Source organism: Heteronotia binoei, chromosome 18, assembly GCF_032191835.1.
Source record: "Heteronotia binoei isolate CCM8104 ecotype False Entrance Well chromosome 18, APGP_CSIRO_Hbin_v1, whole genome shotgun sequence".
In the NCBI taxonomy this organism is placed as follows: domain Eukaryota; kingdom Metazoa; phylum Chordata; class Lepidosauria; order Squamata; family Gekkonidae; genus Heteronotia; species Heteronotia binoei.
Genome location: NC_083240.1, coordinates 16,499,609 through 16,505,448, shown reverse-complemented (window position 1 = coordinate 16,505,448; position 5,840 = coordinate 16,499,609). Strand labels below are relative to the sequence as shown.

The 5,840-nt window shown below is 46.3% G+C and overlaps 1 long non-coding RNA gene across 1 annotated transcript; it reads right to left on the bottom strand.

The window, feature by feature from the left end:
• Positions 1-1,233: 1,233 nt before the first annotated feature.
• Positions 1,234-5,533, bottom strand: LOC132586989 (uncharacterized). The gene is made up of 3 exons (XR_009556397.1): positions 5,416-5,533; positions 1,488-1,540; positions 1,234-1,344 (listed from the first exon to the last, which is right to left on the bottom strand). It is a non-coding gene; the product is annotated as an uncharacterized LOC132586989 (long non-coding RNA).
• Between the last annotated feature and the right edge of the window lie 307 nt (positions 5,534-5,840).

Genomic DNA, 5,840 nt, shown 5'->3' with positions numbered 1-5,840 from the left:
TACAGTCTCTCTACCAAGTAATATATATATTACCAAGTAATATATATATGCATACCTTCACCTGGGACTGGTGAAGTAGTTTGGACTTGTCCCGTGGCAGACTTTTCAGTAGAAGAGGTCACAGACTGAGGCCCCGGTGTGGACTGGTCAATGCCAACTGTTGGAAGAGAATCAGATGTGGTCAGACAGCTGGTAGAGAGACAAAAAGTGTCCAGCTGATTTTAGTTGCAAGCCAAAGATCTCCCACACATACCTTGCTGGTCAGGTGAGGTCTGCTTCTGCTCAGGTTCATTGACTGTGACAGGTGTGGGCACCTTTTCTGTTCCTTGTGGTTCCGGGACGCCTGCAAAATGCCCAAAGGAATGGGGCAGGAGAGTGAAGCAAAGGGTTATACATGCTTTTGGTACAAGAGAAGAGGTATTCCTCTTCTATTATACCAAAAGCATGGTTAACCCTTCATTTTATCTTGTAGTCCTGAGATCCAGGACTCGTGAATGAGAATCCATGGACTGTGCTGTCATTCTCCCCATGGAATGCCCCCTCAAGAGAGACCTCACTGGTTCTTTCCTGAGACTTCATTTATGCAAATTCATTAATGCATAGGTTATGACTCAGTCTTGTTCAGTGTATTGGCCCCAGTCAATGGGACAATTACAGCCAGCATTGCACATTAGTTAAGGCTTTGGACTATGAAGTTTAGACTTTGGAGTAAGAAAGGAGAGACTTGGGTTCAAATGGAATATGACATATGGGCTGCAATCACACACACAAAATAATGCACTTTCAATCCACTTTCAATAATGCACTTTCCAACTGGGTTTTACTTGTGTGAACTGGCAAAATCCCGTTGGAAAGTGCATTGAAAGTGGATTGAAAGTGCATTATTTAGTGAATGTGCAGTTCCAAAATGAGGCAAATAATGCCCCTCTGGGTCCATTTCATCTCTGGGGTATTAGGGCCTGCCTCCCCCTGCACCACAGTCCCAAGGGGACTTATGCCCCTGTGGTGTTTGGAAGTTCTGTTTCCTGCAGCTGTTATGTGGTTGTGGGGAAAGAAAGTCAGCTCCAAGTCTTCAAAAAGTCAAGTCTAGTTTGGCCCTAAGTTGACTTCTTCAGTGCGTCCAGAATAAAAAAAAGTTAAGAAAAGATAAAGCAACAGACCAGATTTTTTTAGAAACAGGATTCAGGAAGTATGTCTGGTGGGCACACAAAAAAACAGGACAAAGGCAAAGACTTACCGGAACAGAAAGATGGAGGGCAGGTGAACCGCACCCGGTAGTCACGGCAACGGTGGCCTTTCCCTTGCTCCGCATTGAGGCAGACAAAGCCAGCCCTGGCATCATTCCTGGTCAGACAAAGTGGCAACAGGATAGTAAAGACATTTTATAAACACAGGAAAAGATGTCTACACCTAGGACAAGCTGACTACATCTTCGCAGACAAGCAATTCGGGTCTGTGTTCCACTGTTGAAAGGCCTGAGAACTCACACTGCAAACTCTTGCCCAGTTAGTGAAGCTGGGATGCCGTCCACGGTCTGGGCCTTGATGGCCATTGGAGATGGACAAATCTCACCGGGGTTCTCCCGCTGGAGGTCAGAGAGGCGTTCTTCATCCCCAACACCAGAAGGATTGTCCCGGTTAAACCAGCGGGTCTGGCAAATGTCTTCCAAAACGGAGAAGTATGGTTAGAAAGCATTTGAAGAGGATTAAATGTGTTTTGAAGAAGCTTAAATGTTTAAAGAGGGTTAAAAATAAGGAGTAAGGCTGCCAAGCTCCCACGGGGGGCGGGGCATTCCCTGCCCTGAAAAGTCCCAACCCATTGGCAGGGAGCAGGCTGCCGGGGGAATCCCCACCCCCGAAGAGCCCCATTGGCACATGCCATCCCCAGCATGATGATGTCACCTGGAAGTGATGTAGTCGCACTGGGGACATCACGCTGGGGACACTCTAGGACTTGGGCTAAAAATTCTATGGTACCATAGAGTTTTACCACAAATCTTAGAGCATTTCCAGTGTGAATAAATGTGTGACTAAATTTAGTGGACATGCAGATGAAAGTGACGCAGTGGCAGAGGGACTTGGCAACCCTAGTAAGGAGGTACCTGAAGAGGGTTTAACATGCCCATGGCAAGGTCTCTGAATTATCATTGTTAATTAATGCATTGGTACATGGTCTCATTTGCAAATTCTGGGCCTATTCCTGCCTACAGCATTGAGACAGCTACTTGTTCTCCAGCACTGCCAGAAGATCTTTCACTCTTTTACTTTTTTTTTGTGAAAGAGAACCTTTTTTGAAACAGCCTTTGTAAAGTATGCAAACCTTGACCAGCGAATGTTGAACTTGTATGGACTGGTTCCACAGCAGGCGTTTGAGTAGGAGTGGTCACAGGTTGAGGTTCTGATGTGGACTGGTCAATACCAACTGTTGGAAGAGATCCAGATGTGGTCAGACAGGGGATGGAGAGATGAAAGGTTTACAGCTTTTTAAAATTAGGGGCCTAATTAGCTCAGGTAAGCTTGCCGGTTCTCAGGTCCTGGTGGGGGACCCCCAGTTTTGCAGGCTCCTCCCTACTACCAGCCCAGTGTGGGGCAGCCCTGTCCCAACAGCTATGATGTGCGTTTCCACCTTGGAAGGCTTAGAAGAAGCTTGGAAGAAGCTTGAGAACTTGGAAGGTGTGTGTGCCTTTAAATCTCAATAGGAGCAAGGCTGAATGGGGGTGGGGTGAGCTGGCAGAGCCACATGGCTGTTCCCGTTCAGTCTGAAGCTGTGAGAAAGGAAGAGAAGCCAGCACAGTTCCTCCATTTGTTTTACATTCCTTTCATTTGCATAGTAAAAAGTAGACTAAAATCTTTTGCTTCCTGTGTTAGTCTGAAGAATTTGGTGGAAATACAACCGATGGTTACATTCAGCAACTCCTGTGAGTAAATTGCCCCAGCAAGATCACAAAAGTGTGTGGTTGCAAACTGCCTTTCTTTGGCTGCTTTGTGAGTGTGTGTGGATGTGTTCATTTTCATTTAGTGGACATGCAGCCAGCTGCTGGGGGAGGAGGAAATGGAAATTATATTCAGGGGAACTGCACTGCTTTATTTTTATTTGTTTATTTTAGGGAATGAGAAAGTCTCCTGGCTCCACCCTCAAAGTCTCCTGGTATTTTAGCAACCCTAAGCCGAGGCCTACCTTGCTGGTCTGGTGAGGTCTGCTTCTGCTCAGGTTCAGTGGTTGGGGCAGGAATGATCACCTTTTCTGTTCCCTGAAGTTCCTTGACACCTGCAAATGTCCAACGGAATTGTGGAGTGAGACATATGCTTTTAGTACAAAACAAGAGGAATACAAGGTGGAGATCTAGGATACATGAATGAGAATCCGTGGACTGTACTAGTTGTGCTGCCACTGTGCGTTGTGTTTTCAACTACTGGATGCCCCCTTAGGATGGACTACTCTGGTTCTTTCCTGAGGTTTGGTTCATACTAAGTCATTCATGCATAAAGTTGTGGCTTAGCCTTGTTCAGCTAATTGGCCCCAGCCAAATGGACTGTGATTGCAAAGACGGTATATTAGTTAAAGTTAAGAACATAAGAGAAGCCAATGGCCCATACAGTCCAACACTCTGTGTCACAGAGTGGCGGAAAAACCCAGGTGCCATAAGGAGGTCCATCAGTGGGGCCAGAACACTAGAAGTCCTCACACTGTTGCCCCTCCCAAGCACCAAAAATACAGAGCATCACTTGTCCTAGAATTCCAACAATATGCTGTGGCTAATAGCCACTGATGGACCTCTGCTCCATATGTTTATCCAATCCCCTCTTGAAGCTGTCTGTGCTTGTAGCCGCCACCACCTCCTGTGGCAGTGAATTCCGCGTGTTAATCACCCTTTGGGCGAAGTACTTCCTTTTATCTGTTCTAACCCGACTGCTCAGCAATTTCATTGAGTGCCCACAATTTCTTGTATTGTGAGAAAGGGAGAAAAGCCAGTATCATAATGCCCCTGTATAAATTGATGGTGTGGCCTCATTTGGAGTACTGTGTACAATTCTAGTCATCGCACTAGATTATAGCATTGGAAAAATTATTATATTATAGCAATGGAAAAAAATCCAAAAAAGGGCAACTGGAATGATTAAAGGGTTGGAACACTTTCCCTATGAAGAAAGGTTAAAACGCTTGGGTCTCTTTAGCTTAGAGAAACGTCGACTGCGGGGTGACGTGATAGAGGTTTACAAGATTATTTAAAGTTTTAGACTAAGACAGGAGACACCTGGAGTCAAATGGAATATTATACGTGCAGTTGCAAACTGGGACACATTCTGCAACTCCAGAACCATTTTAACCCTGGAAAACGAAGACACCCTTCCTCTCTGCCATGGTTCAAGTGGGAAGAATTGTGTTCACATTGTGCTTTAAAATTTGGTTTCCAAAAGCTGCTGTGTGGGGAAAGAAAGTTGGGTCCAAGTCTTTAAGAAATCAAATCTAATTTGGCTGTAAACTGACCATTGGGAGGTCTGGGTGGGAAAGTGAGGTCAAAGGGAATAAGCAACAGACAAGCAATTTTCCAGACATGAGATTGAAGAAGCATTTCTGGTGAGCATAAAAAACATGACATGATAGAGGTTTACAGGATTATGCATGGGATAGAGAAGGTAGGGAAAGAAGTACTTTTCTCCCTTTCTCACAATACGAGAACGTGTGGACATTCAATGAAATTGCTGAGCAGTCAGGTAAGAACTGATAAAAGGAAGTACTTCTTCACCCAAAGGGTGATTAACACATGTAATTCACTGCCACAGGAGGTGGTGGCAGTTACAAGCATAGACAGCTTCAAGAGGGGATTGGATAAACATATGGAGCAGAGGTCCATCAGTGGCTATTAGCTACAGTGTATTGTTGGAACTCTCCGTCTGGGGCAGGGATGCTCTGTATTCTTGGTGCTTGGGGGAGGGCAACAGTGGGAGGGCTTCTAGTGTCCTGGCCCCACTGACGGACCTCCTGATGGGGTTTTTTGACCACTGCGTACAGAGTGTTGGACTGGATGGGCCATTGGCCTGATCCAACATGGCTTCTCTTATGTTCTTATGTTTTAACGAGGACAAAGGCAAAGACTCACCAGAGCAGAAGGATGAAGGGCAGGTGAACCGCACTCGGTAGTCACGGCAGTGGTGGCCTTTTCCTTGCTCCATATTGAGGCAGACAAAGCCAGCCCTGGCATCATAGCTGGTCAGAAAAAGTGGCAGCCCAATCATCAAAAGATACACTTTAGCACCACAAGAGAAAGTGACATTCCCACCTAGGCCAAACCGGCCACATCTTCACAAGCAAGTAATTTAAGACCTGTAGAAGGTCACTGAAGAAGGATCTGAAAACTCACACAGCAAACTCCTGCCCAGTTAGTGAAGCCGGGATGCTGTGTACAGTCTGGACCTCGATCCCAGTTGGAGCTGAGCAAATCTCATGGGGGTTCTCCCGCTGGAGGTCAGAGAGGCGTTCTTCATCCCCCACACCAGAAGGATTGTCCCGGTTAAACCAACGGGTTTTGCAAACGCCTGCCAAAATGGAAAGGAGAAGAGGCTGGATGGTTAAGGAAGTGTTTCAAGAGGAGAACCATTCATTTTCTACAGTTGCGGAAGGTACTCCCAATTGTTGTGTGTGTGTACATACTTGCCCGACTTCTGATGACCCCCAGTTGGGCTTGGACTTTCAGAGAGGTGGTTTCTATTGCCTGCCTCTGCCTCCTGGCCCTGGTATTCCTTGGAGGTCTCCCATCCAAGTACTTGCCAGGGTCAACCCTGCTTAGTTTCCTAAATCTGATGAGATGGGGGTTGCCTGGCCTATGCAGGTCAGGGATA